Here is a 23,591-nt window from a genome sequence, read left to right on the forward strand (position 1 = left end):
TAAAGAAATCCTTTTCCGCCAATAAAAATGCTACCCTCGAGGGGCAGGGCTGCTTCCACTTCCGCCTTCGTCTTTCCAGCTCTGCTCTCGTGATCCCCCAGTTCTGGGAAACAGAGAAACCATGGACCTAAATGCTAAAAGTATGGTCTTTTTGAGACAGAATTCTTTTTTTTTTTTTTTAATTCAAATCATCAATTTGCCAGTAGGTGTCATTCCTTCTTGAGGTCATTCTTACAATGTATTATTAAGATGATCCCAGAGAGGGAAGGATGTCTGCCTTTTAAAAATTTTTATATATGTTGGGGAAGAGGGAATATGTCGATCATTTAAGAGGCAAGATTCAATTATTTTGGTGCAAGTTATAAATGAAGATTTCTAGACACAATCCTGTTTTAAACCATCTTAAATTAGAACCAACGCTTTCAAAATTCATTCTGATACTGTGGTATAGTTTCAGAAAAACATTAAAAATCTGAACGCTACACCAAAATCCTATAAACTGGTCCTTAGAGCCACTTGGGATTTCTTCCAGAATAAGGCGGAATTTAAATAAGAGCTCCAGAGATAGCAAATGACTATGGAATCTAAAGCTGTATGATGGAGGGAAGGGTATAGCTTAGTGGTAGAGCACATGCTTGGCATGCATGAGGTCCTGGGTTCAATCCCCAGTACCTCCTCCAAAAAATAAGTAAATAAATAAACCTAATTACCTCTCCCTCCAAAAAAGGGGGAAAAAAGCTGTTAATCACTTAATATTGAGAAAAACAGAATTTTTCATAGTTAAGTTCCCATTAAGGTGAAGGAAACAGACTAAGATTTCAAAATTCATAGATACTGACAGGCATATGTAGAATAGATAAACAAGATTATATTGTATAGCACACGGAAATATATACTAGATCTTGTGGTAGCTCACAGCAAAAAAAAATGTGACAATGAATATACGTATGTTCATGTATAACTGAAAAATTGTGCTCTATACTGGAATTTGACACATTGTAAAATGACTATAACTCAATAAAGAAATGTTAAAAAAAAAAAAAAAAGGAAATAGGCTCTGAGCCTGAGGGTTAAATGACACTCTGAAAATCTCACTGTTAAATGGTCATGAGGTGGGGATGGAGCCCAGCCTATTCTAAGGGTCCTTTTTGGTTTTTGGCTTCCTCTGTGCAAATAACACAAGATTTTAAGAGTATCCATTAAAAAAAAAAAAAGTTCCTGGTATTGGATTCATGATCGCTTTGACAAAAGCAATAAAGAGACTACATATTTTGCTACTAAAGAAATTCTGTTTTAAACAGATTTTACATACAACTTTAGTATAAAATCAGTTGACAGCCTTTGCCACAGGCAGGCCAGACAACTGAATCTAAGTGTGGTGAGGAAAGTAGCCTAAAATGTGGGTTATTTGTTTACTAAACTTCAAATGCTTACCCTCCTTCACATTCACTCAATAGAGGGGCAGGGGTAGAAATCAACATACACAGAAATATAATTTATGTCCATCCTTCTACTATATTTCCCACCCTATTTATTGAGGAACAATTTTTTTATTTGTATTCTTTTTTTTTTTCAAATTGAAGTATAGTCAGTTACAATGTATCAGTTACAGTGTGTCAATTTCTGGGGTCCAGCATCATGTTTCAATCATACATACACATACATATGTTCCTTTTCATATCCTTTTTCATTATAAGTTACTGTAAGATATTGAATACAGTTCCCTGTGCTATATAGTAGACCCTGTCATTTATCTATTTTATATATAGTAGTGTGTATCTGCAAATCTCAGACTCCCAATTTATCCCTCCACTTCCCCTCATCCCCCCTGGGAACTGTAAGTTTGTCTTCTGTCTGTGAGTCTGTTTCTGTTTGGAAAATAAGTTCATCTGTGTCCTGTTTTTTGGTGGAACTATTTTTTATCTACTTTTCTGAGCACAAAGTCCCTCAAAAGGAAAGCGGCTTTTGAACAGAGATAATCTATCAATATTTTCCCCTTCTTTTCTTACCTCCTGCCCCCAATTCCCTTTTTTTTTTTTTTTTTTCTTTTTTTGCTAACTTCTATTGAACTCTTGACCTTGGGTAAAGATGCAGCTTTGCATGAAACTTCGAAAGTGACTTTTGGTGATTTAGCTGCTAAATGCGTATGATAGAAATCCAACTTACCTTGGAGGCTCTTGGGTTGTTAAGTCACCGTGCCAGAAAGCAGACGGGTCTGGGGAAATCCACCCAGCTGTGCAGGGAAAGTGTGAACAGCTCTGTCAGAGCGCTGCCTCTTTCTCTTCTTTTCCAGACAGTACTTTCTACTCAAACCATCACTTCTCATTTGCCATTTCGACATCGGTGATGGAACTGCGGCTTTCTTGCCCTCAGAGAAGCTGAGGGAGGGCGGTGGGGCTGGTCTTGAAGTTCCTCCACACAAAAGAAGTTTCCAGCTCAGGCCTGGTCCTGAAGTGGCCACAAAGGAGGCTGCCAGAAAATATATGTTCACAGCTTTGGCCTGAAGGTTGCTGGTTGACCAGGAGGGTAATACAAGGAGAAAGGGTCTTTTCTGGAGTTGTTCTTGCCAGGTGAGAAAGTTAAATGCCAACATCACTCAGCCCTGAGAGCAAGCTAGCATTTCTTGGCCAATTTCCAAAGCAAGCTGGTCAGAATGCTGGGCTGTTACATGGTCGAGAAAGAAGTGACAGAAACACAGGGAACACACCATCAGAAATAAATATTCAAGTTCAGCTATGGGCAGTAATTCCCAACCTTCATGCTTTATCAGAAAGCAGATGCTGAATGACAGATATGCTCCCCATTATTTGTGATAAACCCTCTGTTGTTACCCATCCCCGCCCCCCAGAACAGCCATTCCCTCCTCTCCCTGTGGAAGGGAATGAACACAAATATCTGAGAGAGAATGTGATGTTCAGAACTGCAGCAGCTATTTTGTGACCTTGAAACCACCACCTTCACGCCAAAAGCCAACACCCTGAGGACAGGGCTGGGGAAGGTCTTTGATGACATCCCTGAGCTCTGGAGACAGACTTGTGGCAGATTACCTCTGAGTTTCTTTTTATATCATACCCCAAAATCCTGTATCTTAAAAACTACTTTATATTCACTTACTCATTCAACCGGTATTTCTTGAGTGCCCAATCTGTGCTAGACTTTGTTCCAAGCTCTAGGGATACAGCAGTGAATGAAATAAAGTCTCTATCTCCATTCTAGTGGAAAGAAACAGACAATGTACAAATTCACAAGGAGAGGTATTTCATGTGGCCATTAGCAGCATGGGGAAAAGTAAAGCTGAGTAAGGAGGTGAGAGGAGTTGAGCTGGGGAGGGAAGACCTTCTTGGAAGAGCAACATTTAAGCAGGTACAGAGGAAGCAAGGGGGGGAGTCATGCCTGTCTAGGGTGGAGGAGTGTTCAGGTTAGAGGAATGAGACGTGCAAAGGCCCTGAGGTGAGAGCCTGCTTGGTGTGCTTGAAGGACAGCAAGTGGGCCCATGCGAAATGAGCTCAGAGAAGTAGTGGGCAGAGCAGCTGGGCCAGAAAAGCCTCACAGGCTATTGCAGTGATTCTGGCTGTGATCTCCAGGAGATGAAAAGCCTGGGGGGAGAGGAGGGAAGGCTGAGCAGAGGAGTGACTTAATTGGACATACTTCAAAAGGATCCCTCTGGCTGTTATATTAAGAATAGACCATAGCGGGAGAGGGGTGGCCAGGGAGTGATTCAGAAAGACTTTGGAATAATACACGTAAAAGATGGTGGTGGGTTAGATCAAGATGAAACCAGTGGAGGCGCTGAGAAGAGGTTAGATCTGTACATATTTTGAGGGCAGGGTTATCTTCTTTGGGGTATTTTAGGTTTTAAAAAACTACGATTATATACTTCTTAGAGGTTTTTCTATTCATTTCCCTACTTGTCCACCATTTATTTAGTGTCCCAAGACTTACTTTAACAAGCTTTTAAAAGAGATTTGGCATTTTATAATTAATGTTAAACCGTCCTGGAAGATGATAGCTGTTTCTGTTAATAATCAGTTCAGATCCCAGCAATCTCCTTTTTAAAAATATTTTAGTTTATATATTTACTTTTTATTTTGTGTTTGTTTTGCTTTGTTTTGGGGGGGTGGTAATTAGATTTACTTATTTACTTGTTTTAATGGAGGTACTGGGGATTGAACTGAGGACCTCATGCCTGTTAAGTGTGCACTGTACCACTAAGCCATACTCTCCCCTCTAACATTCTTTTTGTTTTTTTTTAATTCTTTTCCCCCTTTTAATGGAGGCACTAGGGATTGAACCCAGGACCTTGTGCATGCCAAGCACGTGCTCTACCACTGAGCTGTACCCACCACCCCCCAGCAATATTTTTGAGGAGAAAAATAAAATGCTTCTGAATTTCAGCTCCTATCGTGATTTTAAAGTATTCAGATCCACTTTGGATTTCTTCCCAGTACTGAATGCCAGAGTCAGTTATCAACTTAATTCATAAGATCAGAAGTCTTAATTAAAGAATCACTTAAGATGGTTTTGTCCAACTTCCTATTTTAAAGACACAGAAACTGAGACTCTGACAATTCTTGTGAGCCTGTTTCTTCATCAGTATGAGACCATATTACTGAATGTTTTTCCAAGGTTCCTCTAGTTTTATAATTACTATGACTTGAAAATTTAAGCTTTAGTTTCACACTTCCTTTAAATGCCAAACCACAGTAGTCTGAGTCCCACTCCGCTTGATCTCAGGAAATCCAGATGCTGACCGTGTTTCCTTCTCCAGGGAATGCCTGGCAAGTGCCTGTACGTTCCGTGGTCATCTTTTGCCATTTCAGCCAGCTGACTTGCTCTGGACCACAGACCAAGGCCCATTCTAGTGCTGTTTTGTTGTTGCCAATTTTGGGCCTGCTTCTTGCAGACATCTGCGCTCCCCTGGACCACTGTATTTTTAACAAAGTCAGCACTGTAACTTTTAATGAGGATTCTCTAGGGTCTTGAGGATAGTGCAGGGTGACTCCAGTGCAGACTGTCTACGAGATTCCACCCGTCCTGTGAGTCCCAGGGGGCCAGGCCTCCCCACTGTGGTTCTCTGCTAGGTGCCTCTTTGTTGAGCACTTTAGCATCTCTGCTTGCCTTTAATGTGGTCACAGTCATGAGACTTTGCAAAAAGGGCCGGGTGAGTTGTCCCAAAGTGAGAACCTGAAACACATCTACCATACCCAATATGGTAGTTACATTTGTTTCCCACGGTTGCTGTGACAAATGACTACAAACCTGGTGGTGCAGAACGACAGACGTTGATTCCCTCTTGTTTTGCAGGCCAGAAGTCCAAAATCATTATCACTGGGCAGAAATCAAGGGGCTAGCCGGGCAGCACGCCCTCTAGAGGCTATGATGAGAACTGTTTCCAGTGGTGGCCTGCATCTGTGGCTTGTTGTCACCTCCCTCCACACTCTGCCTGCAAGGTCACATGGCCTCCTCCTTTTCTGTGTGTCAAACTCCCTCAGCCTCTAAGATTTCCACACCCATCCCACGTGTGTGTTTTTGCTCCACACCACCAAGCAATTCTCTGATACCAAGGTGTCCCACAACTCAATGCCATTCTGACACTCTCTGCCTGTGGAGAGCGTCAGATTCCACGGGTTAGGGGCACACTCCTGCATGGCTGCCATCTTTGTCCCCTCCCCCAATGTCAGACACCAACTGCAAGGCCAGGTTGTCACCCATGCTTCTGACTGATCCCCAACTTGGGTCTGATTAATTTGCCAGATCCGCTCATGGAACTCAGAGAAACATATTACCTACTAGGTCACCCATTTATTGTAAAAGGCTAGAACTCAGGAACAGCTGGGTGGAAGAGACACACAGGTAAGGTCTGGGGGAGCTTCCATGCTCTCTCTGAACCCATCTCTCTCCCTGCACCTCCATGTGTACACCAACCTGGAAGCTCTCAGGACCCTGTTCTTGGGGTTTTATGGAGACTCCATGACAGAGGCATGATTGATCACATTCTTGGCCACTGACGATTAAATCACCTCCAGACCCTCTCTCCTCCCTGGAGGTCAGGGGGTGGGACTGAAAGCCCCAACCCTCTAATCACAGAGTTGGTTCCACTGCAATCATCTCCCACCCTTAGGTAACCAAAGGGTTTTCCAAAAGTCATTCATTAGCCTAGCAAAAGACACCCGTATTGCTCCCATCACAGGAAATTCCAAGAGTTTTAGGAGCTCTGCGCCAGGAACAGGACTAAGATGAAATTTACATTTCCGATTATAAATTACAAGACCACAGTCTATCTTATACGGACTCACGTCATGTCTTTCAGGGCCTACCTCAAGATCCTTAGCTTAATCCCATCTGCAAAGGCCCCTGTCCAATAAGGTAACGTTCACATGTTCCAGGGACTGAGATCTTCTCTCTTTGGGGGCCACAGGTCAGCCTACCACAGTAGTCCTTGCTGCTACTCACCAAATATTTCCAACCTGTAGTCTTCTGGACAATGGTAGCATTGCACCATCTGACTTCCTTTGCTTGGGCAGGGGATGCCACCAATGAGTGAAAGGAACCCGTGTCACTTCTAGGTGGGAACATTTAATCGCTAGTGCAAGGCCTGGGGCGCTCCATTCCCTCTGCTGTGAGCCTGGCAATTTCTTGGAACCATGGGTTTACCATCAACCCAGGTTCCAGAGGAAGGCAGTCAGAGGCAGGGTCCCCGGCTGAGCCATCATGACAAAAGGGATGAGCAAGGAATAAACCTCTGCTGTTAAAAGTCACCAGATTTAGGTTTTCTGGGTTTGATTTTGCTTTTCAGCGGCATAACTTTTTTTTTGAAGTATAGCTGATTTACAATAGTGTGTTTGTTTCAGGTGTCCAGCAAAGTGATAGTTACATATATATATTTTTTCAGATTATTTTCCACAATAGGTCATTACAAGATATTGAATACAGTTCCCTGTGCTCTACAGTAAATCCTTGTTGTTTATCTGTTTTATGTATACTGGTTTGTATTCCTTGATCCCATATTCCTCATTTATTCTTTACCCTCTTTCACCTTTGGTAACCGTAAGTTAGTGTTCTATGTCTGTAAGTCTGTTTCTGTTTTGCATATAGATTCATATGTATTATTTTTTAGATTCCACATATAGTTGATACCGTATAATAGTTCTCTTTCTTTGTCTGACTTACTTCATTGAGTATAATATTCTCTTAGGTCCATCCATGTTGCTGCAGATGGCGATACTTCATTCTTTTTATGGCCGAGTAATATTCCATTGTGTATATATGTATATACATATCAATCACATCTTCTTAAGCCAGTCGTCTGTTGATGGGCACTTGGGTTGTTTCATGTCTTGGGCTATTGTATATAATGCTGCTATAAACAATGAGGTGCGTGTATCTTTTTGAATTAGAGTTTTTGTCTTTTCTGGATATATACCCAGGAGTGTGACTGCTGGATCATATGTTAGCTCTATTTTTGTTTTTTTTTTTTAAGGAACCTCCATACTGTCCTCCATAATGGCTACACCAAACTACATTTCTACCAGCAGTGTAGGAAGGTTCCCTTTTCTCCACATTTTCTCCAGTGTTTATTATTTGTAGCCTTTTTGATGACAGTCATTCTGTGATACCTCATTGTGGTTCTGATTTGCATTTCTCTAATAATTAGCAATACTGAGCATCTTTTCATGTGCCTGTTGGCCATCTGTATGTCTCCTTTGGAGAATTATCTATTTAGGTCTTCTGCCCATTTTTGACTGAGTTGTTTGTTTTTTCAATGTTGACTTGCATGAGCAGTCTGTGTATTTTGGATATTAACTGTCAGTCACATCATTTGCAAATATTTTCTCCCAGTCCATAGGTTGTCTTTCCTTTCTGTTGGATGGTTTCCTTTGCTGTGCAAAAGCTTTTTATTCATTTCTGCTTTTACTTCTCTTGCCTTAGGAGACTGATCTAAGAAAATATTGCTATGATCTATGTCAGAAAGTGTTTTGCTTATGTTCTCTTCTAGGAGTTTTTTGGTGTCACATCTTCTGTTTAGGTCTTTCAACCTAACTTTAGCTAGCAGCATAACTTCACCTATCTCAACTGATACACCTTGAATCCAAGTTTCCAACAACCTCAAGGCGAGAGAAAGAAGACAGTTTTTCTTTTACTAGGAAAAGTCTAAATCTTGCCTTCCACAGGGTTAAAAGAGGGAAGTTCCACTGTCCACTTTTCCCAGGGAAAACTGTGTCTCCAAAACTCTCATCAGAACTCAGTAACTGGTCATCAGGACATTTCCAAAATATGAGTTGCCAGGAGTTTGAGGAGAAAGACTGAGGAATGACTAGGTGGAGCACAGGGGATATTTTGGGCTGTGAAACTCCTCTCTTTAATACTGTGATGGCAGAAAGATGTCATTATATATTTGTCAAAACCCATAGAACGTACAACAGGAACAGTGAACCTAACAGAAACTGTGGACCTTAGTTATTAAAAATATACTAATGTTTGTCCATCAGTTGCAGCAAATGTAATGCACTAACTAATAAGGGAGACTGTGTGTGTGGTGGGGTTAGTGGGTATATGGGGAATTTGTACTTTTTAATTTTCTATGAACCTAAACTGCCCTAAAAATAAATTGTATTAATTATTTTAAAAACTCAGACTTACAGACATAGTAAACAAACTATGGCTACCAGGGGGAAAGGGGTGGGAAGGGATAAATTGGGAGTTTGAGATGTGCAAATACTAGCTACTATATATAAAGTAGATAAAGAACAAATTTCTTCTGAATAGCACAGGGAACTATATTCAATATCTTATACTGAATGAAATATAATAATATATGAAATTACAGAATAATGAAAAAGAATATGAAAACAAATATATGTATGCATATGTCTGACTGAAACATGATGCTGTACACCAGAAATTGACACACTGTGACTATACTTCAATTAAAAAAATAAATAAAAATAAAAATTCTAATGACAGAGATGTACTCTGACCACTGTGAAAGTCAGGTTTCCCGTTATTTCTCGGAAAAGCGTAGCTCCTTGGATCCTCTCCTCAGATCTCTGGATTTCAGAAATCTCTCTCTCATGGGTACAAAAGCCCGTTTGTGTGGTTTTCCCCAAACAAAAGGTCAGTTGGCTTCAAAAATAAATTGTAGCCTCCAGTTCATAAAAGACAAAACTTTCAAATGACAGTGTTTACAGAATCAGCTCGTTCAAGTTTCAGATGCTTACGGGGCCCATCTCAGTCTCCACTACCCTGTCACACCTGTAATGTGGTTAAGAAATCCCAAAACTGGTCTCTATGCTTAGTAGCTATTTATAGTGTCTGAAATTCAGAGGAATTTCATCTCAGACAACAGCCACTGTACATTTAATCTCAGAGGAAGCTATTTTTGCACTTTTTAAGTCATCCTCAGACCCCTCCGGGGGTTTGTTACTTTAGAAAAGAGAAAAGTCTCCCCAGGGGAGTACTGAACTAGACATCTGAGTGCTGCCATCCGCTCCTGTTGTTCTGTGAGGATTTCTAGCAGGTCAAACTCACTCACCATTAACACTTCTGTTCAAAAATGATGAAAATGCAAGTCAATCACCAAGAAGCCGAGTTTATTTCAATCTTAGGCAAGCTTCTGGGTGGGGAATGGAGATACAACCTTAGAGATGATTTTTAAAAATTACAATTAGTTTAATTCAAAAACTGCTCAGTTTGGTTCTTTCAAATTGAACACATCACAATTTGGAATCAGTCTAACTTTCTATCAAGAACTGTGAAGTGTCTGTGATTTTATCCTGCTTATGAGCTAATCAGCCTATCACAACCTTATGGGTGCTGGTGGAAACCCGAAGTCTCCTGATCAGAGACAGATGGCTTTGTAAATGCTGCACAGCGAGCGGCCCTGGTATGACTATGTATGTGTCAGTCATCCTTGTCCCCAAGTCCCACAGGGCAACACAGGTGGCCTTGGTAATGTAGGAGGCTACATTACAGGAGGACAGCCTCACTTCAGCCTCGGGAACTCAAATTTTTTACAAAGGCCAATAAACATATCAGCCCTTTAATCTAAAGGAAGACTAGCTTCAAGGCTGTAAGCAAATCTACTCTTGCTCTAGAGGGAGACATCATCTCTAGCTTTCAAGGATTTTGACTATATAAACATCTTTAAAAAGGATCCTGGGGAAAAGGCTGTACAGTGTCAAACTCTTAAGACATGCAAAAACGTATGACCCATGGAGAATCACCTCATCCTTCCTTGAAGTTCCTGATACATGCTGTACTCCCTACGTTAAGATAGTCGTACTGATCTGACAAATCCATACCCACTTTTTTTTTCATTCTTTTCTTTTTTAATTGAAGTATAGTAGGTTACAATGTTGTGTCAATTTCTGGGGTATAACATAATAGTTCAGTCATATATTCCTTTTCATATTCTTTTTCATTATAGGTTACTACAAAATACTGAATATAGTTCCCTGTGCTGTACAGTAGGACCTTGATGTTTATGTATTTTATATATAGTAGTTAGAATCTGCTAACCTCAAACTTCCAGTGTATCCTTTCACACCCTTCTTCCTCCTGGTGACCATAAGTTTCTTTTTTATGTCTGTGAGTCTGTTTCTATTTTGTAAACAAGTTCACTTGTGTCTTTTTTTTTTTTTTTTTTTAAGATTTCACATATAAGTGATATCAATGGTATCTTTCTTTCTCTTTCTGGCTTACTTCACTTAGAATGACAATCTCCAGGTCCATCTATGTTGCTGCAAATGTCATTATTTTATTCTTTTCTATGGCTGAGTTGTATTCCATTGTATAAATACACCGCATTTTCTTTATTTAGCCATCTGTTGATGGACATTTAGGTTGCTTCCATGTCTTGGCTATTGTAAACAGTGCTGCTATGAACATTGGGGTGCATGTATCTTTTCAAATTAGAGTCCCCTCCATATATATGCACAGGAGTGGGATTGCTGGATTGTATGGTAAGTCTATTTTTAGTTTTTTGAGGAACCTCCATACTGTTTTTCACAGTGACTGCATCAAACTACATTCTCATGATCAGTGTAGGAGGGTTCCCTTTTCTCCACACCCTCTCCAGCAGTTATCGTCTGCACACCCACTTTTAATGTGTCTTTTGAGTGTTCTTTCCTATCAGAAGCAGTGATTTGTCCAGAAGGGTCTAAATTCTCACCTAGTGCCCCTTGTAATGAAAGTCTTGGTTAGTGATGAGGTTGGTGATCAAAGATGAATCCAAGCTAATGACCACATGTGGACACTGAACCAACAATTTTAATCAAGTGAGTCAGAAATCATATATTAGATTCAGCCAGACACAAGGAGCAATACTTAAATCCCGTACCAATGAATCACTAACCCCACTGACACAGCTCTTAATCAGACCACCCTCTCCAGCCGCCTCCTCCTCAGTGGTTCACGTCCTCTCCTTACCTGGCTAGACCTATAGTAACTGTCTCCTCACTGGCCCCTTCCTCTGGGGTTGCCCCCTCTCTTCCCAGTCCTCTCCAGCTCCACTCAGCTGTTCACACAGCTCCCAGAACAAACTTCTAAAATGCATGTCTTCGTTCTGAAAAATCTACAAGAACTCGCAGAGTACGGGATACATTTCAGCTTCTTAGCATGGGACATAAATCTTCCCCTAATTTGGCTTCTGATTAAAACTTCAGGCACAGCACTCATTTTACCCTGTCTTCTACCTCTAGCATTTTCATCTGCAAACCAGAGATAATAACAGTCACTGTTGTGTAGGTTGCTAAGAGAATTACAGATGTTAATACATGTTAATTGATTAGGACAATGGCTCGTAATCATTGGTCTAGGAGTGTCATAAGAAGGATGATTCTCTAGCCACATCTGACTGCTCCAATAGGCTAGATGGAGCATTATCAACTCCCTGAGGGCTTTCCAGATACTTTATCATCTTGGGCACTTTTTCTCATTACAGAGCCTATAATAAAATATTGCCTTAAAAAAAAACGCTTTCAGTCCACTCTCCCCACTGCAGAGTAAATCCAGGAGACAGGTTTATGTTTTATCCATATTTGGATTCCTAAGGCCATCCCACTGTCTGGCACATAAAAGCCATTTAATAAATATCTGTTGTTGAACAGTGGTATATTGTTTGTTTTTATGGATGCAAATGGAGTATTATCTTTCAATATTCTTTTCAAGCCTTTAGGTTTTGTAGTTATTGCCTTTACTCATGGGTCTTCTGGCTTTCTTTGTTCTACTTTTCCCCTTTAAGGCATTTGCTCAGAAACCTAATAGTTTCTGATTATTGCATCTTAGCCCCCTCCTCCACCGTTGCTGCTGTGGCTAGAATTATTATTATTTTAAGTGCAAAGGATTTTAATAGACATTTTTTCCAAAGAAGATGTACAAATGGCCAATCAGAACACGAAAAGATGCTCAAAATTAGTAGCTGTTAGGGAAATAAAAATCAAAACCACAATGAGATAGTACTTCACAACCACTAGGATGGCTATAATCAGTAAGAGGGACAGTAGCAAGTGAGAGACTGGATTCCATCTTGCACTGCTAGTGGAAACATGAAACGGTATGGGTGCTATGGAAAACACTTCAGTAGTTCATCAAAAAGCTAAACACAGAGTTACCACATGACTCATGAATTCCATTCCAAAGTATATGCAAGAAAGGAAAACAGTCACAAAAAATTTATATATGAATGTTCACAGCAGCATATTTGTAACAGCCAAAGCGTAGACCCAACTCAAATATCCACCAGCTGATGAACGGATAAACAAAATGTGGTATATCCATTCAATGGAATATTACTCAGCCATGAAAAGGAATGGCGCAACATATTTTCCCCTTGAAAATATGCTAAGTGAAAGAAGGCAGATAAAAAAGGCCACACACTGTATGAATTAATTTATATGAAATGCCCACAATGGGAAAATCCAGAGAAAAGTAGAAAGTAGATCAGTGGTTGCCAGGAACTATGGGGAAATGGGGATAGAGAGGGACTGCTAAAGGATATGGGGCTTCTTTTAGGGTGATGAAACCATTCCAGAATTAGGTACTAGTGATAACTGTACAATCTTGTGATTATACTCAGAACCACTAAGCAATGGTATAAGATATGTGAATTATCTTAATTTTTTAAATACGTAAAAGGATTTCTGGGCAATTTTGCTTCCTTTTATCCTCTTTGTTCATTGTGTAATTAAATAAGGTTAATGATGCTTTTCAGGGTATGTGATCTGTTTTATAGTTTACTGAGAAATGACCCATTTATTTGAATGATAATAAGGTTTCAGGGGAGAAAATGATTTAGCAAAGATTATACTGGACGATTAATTCACTCATCTCTCACTAGGGTATAAGCTCTGAAGAGCTGGTATTGATCAATCATTGTGATTAGGACAATGGCTCACAGTAATAGTACCCATTATTTCATAAATGAGCCTTTAATAAATAAGAAGTCTTCCAAGGTGGTAGGGGGTCATACAGTAACTTTAAAGCAAAAAGAGGCAAGGAAATTATTTGGGTAAACCTCTAACTGGGAGTCAACTTCATTTTTAAAGAGCTCAGTAGCACCTTTGTGACAGATCAGCTTCCTTCAGTGATGTAACTCCCACAGGTGTCAGCCTCCATGTCTGGGACATAATTTAACTGTCAACTATATATTTAATAACTTTCACAGAGACCAAAGACAACATGCAAATAAACATACTTTTCTTTTTAAAGATTAACACAGTTATGTGGTCAAAAACTGAAACCATATAGAAGGATATAAAATGAAAAGCAAGTTTCCCAGACTCTCCAGCTCTCCTTCCCAGATGTGATCCCGGTTACGTTTCTTATGTAAATTACAACTTTTTATTTCTGACTTGTTGATTATTAACATGACAGGAATATTACACAAACTATGTTCTTACAAAGGTTACGTCTTCCAGAGCCTGCTCGGCTTAATCAGAAACTAAGGCTAAACTCTGGTCTTAAATACAGAAACTTAAAATTTTCTTGAAATTCAACAAAGAATTCAGATCTAAATAGATTCAGTTTAAGAAAAAAAAATGTATATATATACATACACACACACAGGTGTGTGTGTGTATAAGCTTTTAAGTCAGATTTCATTTTATTTCTTTCTATCCATGGCAAAACAAACTCTTCTAAGATTTATAAAATATCACAAGTTGGTATTCACCTAAGAACAATTTATTATTAACTAATTAAGCTCTAAATACATCAAGAAAAAGCACCTAACACACTCACAGTCAATATGAAACAATGAAGAAAGCACATGTATGCCTTGACAAATCAATAGCTCCTGGTAAAATTCCTAATACTCAACAGAGATTTAAAAATAAATGTGCTGTTAATTTGAACGTTGCCTATAAGCAGATCTCAACTGATCCTTAGGTGATGAGGTTCAGACCGACATAACTACAGAATGGCTGGAGTGGTGGGGAGGCTCAAGCAAACTGGGAATTGTAAGTGGTGGGGAGTAATCCAATTAACAGAAGCACTGAAGATAAGTAATCTTACAACAAAACGAGTACCAATATATAAAATTAATGTCTATGGGCATTTTCTTCCCCAAATAGGGAGCAAAGTGAATGTGAGAAATTAATTTCTTAACAATATTCCTAGGACCTAAAGCAAGCACATCTCTGGGGCTATTAAACTTTCCAAAGCCTGAATATTAATAATTCTTCACACAGTAATTATCCTACTATTTTAAATTCAAAAACTGATGCAGCTTTGCAACAGCCAACAAATTCAAATTCTTACTTAACCTTTTCATACTCTGTCCACGAAAAGCGCTAGACAATTGTGCCCTTAAAAATGTAAACAATGTGCCCGTTGTGCAAATAAGGCTTACCTGGCCTCAACGGGCAGCGTGTTGTCACGGGGCAGGAGACTGAAGGTGACTGGTCAGAAAGGCAGGCGACACTGTATTTCTGCTGCCACCGTCATCCAGTCTGGAGCGCCTCTTTTCGAGTGAAGTGAGCTAGCGCCCTAACTTTTACGACTAACTGGTGAGCCGGTTAACAAAGCCCATGCCAGCAGAGGAAAGGGGTCTTCAGACCCGATGAAGGGTTGGCCAAGTCCTTCTTTTTTTGTCTCTGCTGTTTTCAAAGAAAAAATTCCTCTAAGGTGAGCCAAGTTCAGTGTCTCATTTTAACTTAGAGCAACTATTTGCTGCCTGGGGAGTTTTTAGCCATCTCACCGGATTCGCATAACTCAGCTCTCCTCCCAGCAGGGCTCCTCCCCGTGCTTGGGTAGTTCCGGGGGAAGCAGATGAAATTAATTAGGATGCAGCCCATCAAAGGCAACACAAGTACTTTACCAGCTTTGTACAGGGACCTTCCCACAACTGTGGCAAAGGCCATAGGAGAAATGTCTTTACCAGAGAGGGTTCCACAGTCACAGTCCTCTTCCGTGCTGTCCTCTTGTTAGCTCTCTGCCCTGACAACCGCAGTCTGTCTTCAACATGTTTCTTCTCCCAGAGGCACAAGGATTTCTTTGTAGCTTATTTTTAAGAAGGGCTTACTTACTTCTGTGGTTTACCCAACTAACCACAAAATCAGGCCTGTTGAAATAGAAGGAAACACCAAATAGACAATCCCCTGAATGGGAAATGGTTGCTGGGCCTTTCATCTTCAAGGGACGCCTGGGCCAGCTGTGTGGGTCTATGCTGGGTCCTCTCCGTCCAGTCGCATCACGGCTGTTTTCCGGTCAGCCTCTGGGCCCGCAGGGAGGAGGCTTGTGACGGTCTGGAGCAGAGCTTCCACCTGCTCCTCTGCCCGCCGTCCTTCACTCTCCTCCACCGTCAGAGGGACCCTGAGATTGAGCAGCTGAAGACTTTCGGCTTTGGTCCGCTTGTGGCTTTCCACTGCCGTGAGAAGTTCTCTGACAAGCTCAGGGCAGATGCCTGCATGGGGTTTTTGACACATGTTTTAGTATCTCGCAGTTAACTGAGCAGCGCAGAACTGGCATCCTTCACTTCCATGCCGATCCCGCCTCGTCGCTTCCGGCCACAGGCATATACAAAGCTCCATGCCACGCCGCCAACGCTTCTGCCTTCTGGGCCGAGCGCCTCTCGGCTGCCTTTGCGCGAAGCGCGGCGCTGCACGCCGGGAAGGCTGCGCTGCACGCTGGGACGGCCGCGCTGCACGCCTGGACGCCAGGAAGGCCGCGCTGCACGCCGGGACGGCCGCGCAGCACGCCGGGAAGGCTGCTCTGCACGCCGGGACGGCCGCGCTGCACGCCGGGACGGCCGCGCTGCACGCCTGTGCGCTGGGATGGCCGTGCTGCCCGTGCGCCGGGAGCCTCTAGAATTATTACTATATGTGAGTAATTCAGGAATCATAGTCGTGCTCTATCTTGTTGATAAATCTATTGGGCAGGCTTTTGGGTACTGATTCCTTTGTTAGTCCAGAGACTCTGTGTGGAAGTATCTCACCTTATAAGACCCATTTACTTAGGATTTAAGTGAAAGGAAGATGCTATTTCTTTGCTGCTGTATTTTGTCTCATTATTCCTTCTTCTTAGTTTTTATTTTTGTATGTAGTTTTCCACGCAGGTGATAGAAAATAAAATAAGAAACATATTTAAGGACTCCCCTGTGTACTTAATTATCTTTAAGGGAACATAGTTCGGATCATTTTGTTAAGGTGGTATCCAGCAACTTTTTCCATTGCAAAGCTACTATTTATCCTTTGGTAATATTAATAAGTATTTATAGGGAGATGCTTTGTGACCATGTAACCATTCTGTTCCTCATCGAAGTTTTACTCACTGACTTAGTCTTCAATTATAATTCTTGCCTGGATCAGTTATTAAGATGATAGTTGCAAAGTGATGATTTTCAAACTCACATCATGTGTCCCTTCTGTGATGCATTAAGAATGACAAAACATCATATATGGGGTGTTCCTCCTCAAAATGCATAACTTGAATTTGTTCATGAAAAAACACCAGTCAAGCCAAAATTGAGTATACTCTGCAAAAGAAATGGCTTGTAATCTTAAACAGGTCAATATCACGAAAGAAAAAGAAAAGCTGAGGAACTGTTCCAGATCAAAGGAGCCCTAAGAGAGCTAACATTTAAATGCAATGTGTAATTTTGGATTGGATACCGAACCAGAAAAAAAAAATCACTGTAAAGGACATTACTGAGACAATTGCTGAAATTAGGATGTTGACTGTGGTTTAGATAATATTGTATCAATGCTAAATTTCACAAGTATGATAACTGCATTAGCTTTTTTCTATATCTGATTTCCTCTACTATAGGTATCACTTTGTGTGTCTTGCACTCAGAATATTTATCTAAACCAGGAAATTGATAATGGAACAACCTATTGACTCAACTATCGAACTTATTGGAAATCACTGGTTGATTTTTTTTCTTTCTTCCAGCAATGTTTTACCCCAATCCATTTCTTTCTCTTCTTCTTGATGCATTTCTAGTTTATAGGTGACTAATTCCAACCTTAGAATTAACAAAAATGAAGCATTTCACTGTACAGTATCACAGAATGTTGTAAGCCCTTCACTGTCACCTCTCTGTAGAACAAAGGTCTTTCTCTTTTTATATGTCTCTTTTTCTTATAAAGAACGAACTACTTGGAGTCTGGTAGGAGGGAAGGAGAAGCCATCTAGTTGGGATCCACCCCCCTGGCAGGTGACTCAGAAAAGAGGGGGATATCACAGGCTCACAAATCTTCCTTGGGAGCTAAGGGTTCAAGCCCCACATTGGGCACCCCAGCCCTGAGGTCTGGCACTGGGAAGACGGAACCGCCTTAGTTGGTTTGAAAACCAGTGGGACATTTACATGGAAAGTTAGGTTGTTCATTTGGGACTTTTGCTTTTTGTTTCTCAACGTAGGCACATTAACAAAACCAAGGATAACCATCATCTCAAAACTTGCAGAAAAAGCATTTGACAAAATTGAACATCCACTTACTGACATATGGTTTCCTCTGATGTGGCTTTTTAGAAACAGTTGAACCTTTATCAAAAATTTTATTTTAGAGCATCATAGCTTTTTAAGAAGCTGTTGTGTCACTCCTATTTAATAAGAGTCATTAAATTCTGGTAATAAAATCACTAGGATGTAAACTACTCAAAACTACATATTTGTCTTGTTCCAGACTCTTGACTTCTACAGAGGTACCTGGCACATAACAGGAACTCAATAAATATTTGCTAAAGGAGTGAAAGTGTCAAGAAATCATTCAAGTTTGAAATCCATAGAGTACACATACCCATCCTGAACAAGGTAATTTTGTTTATTTATTTAAAACTTTAATATCATGGACAACTGTGTGTTGGTGATTTTTTCTCTAGCTAGAATGTAAACAGTACACAGCCCATTATTTCATCTTGACTTCCTAAGGAGAATATTGTTATGAAAAAATACAATTTGATCACAGAGCATCTGTAATAGCCTCCAATGTTTTCAAGGAATAAAAGCTTAATTGAGACAGCCAATGTTCCCATCCAGATTTTGTGACATACCGTATTACTGAGAAGTATCAGTTTGAACAGTGTCAATCTGAATTGAAAATATGCCAGGTTTATTAACACTGGCTTGAACAGACTTTTTAATTAAATTGCTGATTCTGTCAATAATATAGTTTACTGTTGTTTCTCAGAAGAGTTGTATAAGCATTTCTTTCTTATATAACTCTTATGCCATAACTTTTATCTTGTACAGGTGTGAAGTGGGGGAAGGTTTCAACAAATGTGCAAAAATCCAAATGAAATTTCATGATGTTTTACTGCTGTAAAAATAAAGGTGTTTTAATTTGTTCCTCCAAACATAAGGCTGCTCATGACACTTCAAATGTACTAATGAATTGATTAAAGTTTGCTATTTTAAATGTAAAGATGAGCCTCTGGAATTCTGGTTCATGGATATATAATTGATGGACTCCTCAACATTTGTTTATAGTATAGCTTTTGGTTTGCTAGAAGTGAAAATTACATTTGTCATGCTTTTTTGTACTTGTAAGGATTTCTACCTCTCTGCCTTTGTGCCAAACACATAGTACAAAAAAAAAAAAAAAGACTCACCTTCATAAAAACTGGGTACAGTGTAGTATTCCAGCTGGCAGACTGAGAAGATGAGGGGCTGATGTCCTGGAGAACCGTCTTCCCCAAGTCAGAATGCAGGCTCCTTTTACACTAAAAAGGGGAGGGGGTGTGCTTGGTTGTTGCAAACTTCTTGGTGTAGGAAATCTTTGTTCTTGGAATCCTTTGGCCTTGCAGCTGTCCATGTGGGTCAGATCATGGTGTCCCTGTAAACCTCCAACAAAACAAATGTTATTTTCTATTCTGCAACTTGTTATCTTTATATGAATTGAAAAGCGTTAATATCTTTAAAAGGTTAGAGCCTTGAAAATGGACTCTCCCGTATATCAGGCTCTAGGTAACATTCTTTTACAAAAGGTGCAGAGCCAGCAAGGTGAAGCCTAGGAAACAGGGCACAGGGTTAAAGCCAAAGGAACAGATCTGATATGGAGTCAGATTTGTTCTTTTCTATTGCACTCGGAGCCTCAGGCAGGGCTGGGGTTGTTGCCACCGGATCTGTGGCTGCTCTGTTCTGTCCTGTTCTTTGTCTTTGCAGTTGCCATGAGTGTCAGCGGTACAGGCTGCCTGCACTGCCTTCCCCGCACCAACACACCTCTCATTGAACCTGTGCTTAAATCCCGGCTCTGTCTGGGTTGCCGGCAACTATGCCCTACTTCCAGGGTCTGCTAAGTTCTGGCAACACAAGTCTCTTTCTCGACACCGCCCTCCCATGCCTCATTATCTCAATTTATCCTCAAAACGACTCTCCAAAGGAGGTATTACTGTCTTACCCAAAAGCACAGGTTCAGAGAGATATTGTCACTTGTCCTGGGTCACAAAGCTAGTAAACGATAGAGGGTTAGAACTAGTCTGACCCCTAGCCTGTACTCCCAAGCCCTGTGCTCTCAACCACACTCTGCTGGTCTCTAATTCGTACCGACACGCAGTGCTATGGAGAGCAACCTTTTAACCACCCTGGGTCTCACTTTCCTCATTTTTGATATAAAGGCATTGGTTTAGGATGGACCGTAATGGCCTGTCTAATTTCCACTGTGGTTTCTTCTCTGTCTCATGGCTTACTTAGACATGTATTTCTTATTTTGCAAATATGTTGCCTTTTTAGATTAAAAAACCATCTTTCACATTTTAACTGCTTGTGCGTTGTGGCTGTGAACATGATCTGTCTTCGACTTGGTTATCAAAAAATGTTGAGACTTGTTTTTAAGGTCAGCATGTAATGAATTGTCCTGAATTTTTTATCTGTCATGTGTACTTTAAAAAGATTTTTTTTTTCTGTTTTTTTAATGGAGGTACCAGGGATTGAACCCAGGACCTCGTGCATGCTAAGCCTGCGCTCTGCTGCTGAGTTATAACCTCCCCCAACGTGTACTTATTAATCACCGGGTTTAGGATTCTCTGTATGCTGATTAGCACACTCAAGGATGAGCTCTGACCGCAGCCATCATGCTGGATGTGGTCCCTGCTCCAGCAGATTCAGCTGGGCCTTGGAAACAACAGTCAGTGGCCACTGATCTTGGCTGGCTTGTCTATCCCGATAAAGACAGGAGATCAGAGACCATCGCAGCCGAACAGCGCAGTCAAGAGTCAACGGTGACAGGTTTGCCTCCAGCTGGCAATGGCTGCAGGGCGGGTCTAGCAGCAGAGAGCCGGCGGGACTGAGCTCACACCCTTTTGGGGCCACCTGCACCCCGTGACCGAGCGGGGTTTTGCTCCGCAGGCTCAACGTGGGACAGTGCTGACAGCCTGAGCACCTGGCAGCTTTGCTGCCCACTCCCGTCCCCTTTGTACATGTAGATCATGACTCTAATAACTACCTTGTGTCCACATTCTGTCTTAGCACCCACTGTTCTCCAACATCCCAACCATGATACCCCACAAGTGCTGTGCAGTACCGCAAATTCAGACTTGACACAGATCCATAGGTCTTTCGACAGTTTAGTGGGCAGCCTCACCCTCGTCATATGATTCACATCCCGTGATAGGGAAGAACAAAACTGATTTCGTATTAGATCTGTTCCTTTGGCTCTAACCCTGTGCTCTGTTTCCTGTGCTCAGTCACGCTGAGTCTGCAGCTTTTGTAAAATAACGTTGCCTCAGAGCCTGAAATATACAGGATGGCCCATTCTCAAGGCTCTGACCTTTAAAGGTATAACACTTTCCTATTCATATAGAGATAAAAAGTTGGCAGAACAGAAAATAACCTTTGTCTTGTTGGAGGTTTACAGGAACATCCGGACCTGACCTACGTGGACAGCTGCAAGAACGAAGGATTTCTACACCAAGAAGTCTGCAACAACGAACCCCACCCCTCCCCTTTTTAGTGTAAAAGGAACCTGCATTCTGACTTGGGGAAGATAATTCTCCAGGACGTTAGTCCCCCGTCTTCTCAGTCTGCCAGCTTTCCAAATAAAGTCACTAGTCCTTGCCTCAACACCTCGTCTCCTGATTTATTGGCCTGTCGTATGGTGAGCAGAACGAGTTTGGACTCGGTAACAATTCCAGTGATGCAACCCGTATTTTCTACCGTTGAATGTTTTGAGACTATTTATAGTATCATGGTGGTTTTCTTGTTTCGTTGTGTTTTATTTTACAGCGTTAATCAATACTTTAATCTGCCTCTCAGTTTTCGTCAAAAACAAAGAGTTTTCCCTGTTCCCTCCACCTCAACAGCCCAGACGGGAGCAGACAGGCCGGCTCTTTAGGGCGGAAAGGCTGGCTGCTTCTGTGTTCCTTCTCCCCTCCTCAGCCAGCTGAGTGAGCATCGGGTCTCCTCCAGGAAGGTCTGGGAAGGACCGCCCCAAAGCGCAAACACCCTTTGCCCCAGTCGGCGAAGCAAGTGCAGGCACCTCCTAGGTGTCCGCGGGGTGTCGGCTACTGGTCACGTCTGAGCGTCCGGCTGAATTTCCAGTTTAACCTCCTGTCTCATACAGCGATTTCCGCTTTCTTCTTCTTAGTTTCTGTGCGGTCTGTCTTTTAACATTCTTTTACTTTCAATTTTTCTGTGCTCTTTATCCCCTAGAGATACCTCTTGTGAAAAACATGTAGGTGGATATTTTAAAATTCAGTCTGTCAGTGTAGGTGGCGGAACTGGCCAGCTTTCCAGACAATTCTATGGTGGGTGTATGTGAGTAGTTGGGACTTCAGACCTTTCACGGGACTGGCAGAGGTTGCTGGTGGCAGCCTCAACCTTATCTTTCTTTTCTTCCTTATGGATCTCAGCCTGCTCACCTAATCAGCCTGTTTACTGCCTTTTCCCAAAGTTCGGGGAACGATCTGATCGGTGCAGACACCAAACAAGTGTTCACTTTCTCACGGGAAAATTGCATTCTAGGGGCCAATCCTGCTTGATTTAAAACTGCAAGAGAAAACACCTAAGTATTGACAGGGAAAAGTTTTGTGGAGGTCTGACAGAGGCCTGTAGAGAGATGTTACTCCAAAAATCTGCCCAGGCAAGAAAAGCTAACCTTTGATGTGTTTCCCTACCAAAGACATCTACAAAGAATAGACAGACTTTGATGTGCTATGAATACAAATCATGTAGCATGATTAGAATGTTATAGTGGAAGGAATGAAATAGACCTTGGGACTGGGAGGTTTTTTTCTCTACATTGGAAAGCAAGACTATTATATCAATTAGAAAGCTTTTAGCTGCAAGTAAAACATTCCCCAGCTAACTGTAGCTTCAGTACTGTGACATTTAGTTATTTCATGTAACTGGGAATCTAGAGATTCCAGTTTTAGGGCAGTAGTTCAAAAAATGTCTTTAAAGCCCCAAGTTATTTTCCATCCTTCTGTTTTCTCATTCTCAGAATTTATTTTTGTTTTTTTTCCTGGCTTGGTGCTTCAGCCTCATGGTCACAGTATGGCTGCGGTCACTCCAGTCATCATGGTTACATTCAAAGAAAGGAAATAGTAAGCTGGTCAGAGAAGCAAAAAGGACTCATTGCAGGGTTATTTCTCCTTTTGTTAGAGAAGAGAAATTATTTAAAGAACCTAGCAGGCTTGCCCTTAGATCTCCTTGTGGAAAACAGAACTAACTTCTTGAATAAAATTTTGTTTTTATAGGGAGACACTTTGCCAAGCATTAATGTTCACAGCTAGGCTGTACATGGCACCTGGGGGTCACCTGTCTCAAGAAACTTGCCACTGAGCGGAGCACCCTGGGCAGACCCCGTGCAGGACATGGGTACCAATTACAGGACCAGTGGCTGGAGCAGAATCAGCTGGTGGACTCAGGAAACAACTCAGGGATCTGTTATGTAACATTTTTGCCAGCTTTTAGTGAGAGTTTGTGACTCAGTAGAGTTAGTTACTTTTCCTCGAAAAAGTTCTTTCTTCCCTCATAAAGCACCTGAAGAGGCTTTGTCAGTTTACTTCAAAGCAACCACAGTGCCTTAGTTACTTCTTCTTCTTCTTCTTTTTTTTTTTTTTTTTTTTTTTTTTTTTTGATGGAGATACTGGGGATTGAACCCAGGACCCACAGAGCCTTAGAATGAGGAGAGCATTGGAGCCCTTGACTGAGA

The 23,591-nt window shown here is 41.3% G+C and overlaps 1 non-coding gene across 1 annotated transcript; it reads left to right on the forward strand.

The window, feature by feature from the left end:
• The first annotated feature begins 603 nt into the window (after positions 1-603).
• TRNAA-GGC (transfer RNA alanine (anticodon GGC)) lies at positions 604-677 on the forward strand. The gene has a single exon. It is a non-coding gene; the product is annotated as a tRNA-Ala (tRNA).
• Positions 678-23,591: the final 22,914 nt, after the last annotated feature.

The sequence above is a fragment of the Camelus dromedarius genome, chromosome 17 (genome assembly GCF_036321535.1).
Source record: "Camelus dromedarius isolate mCamDro1 chromosome 17, mCamDro1.pat, whole genome shotgun sequence".
Classification (NCBI taxonomy): domain Eukaryota; kingdom Metazoa; phylum Chordata; class Mammalia; order Artiodactyla; family Camelidae; genus Camelus; species Camelus dromedarius.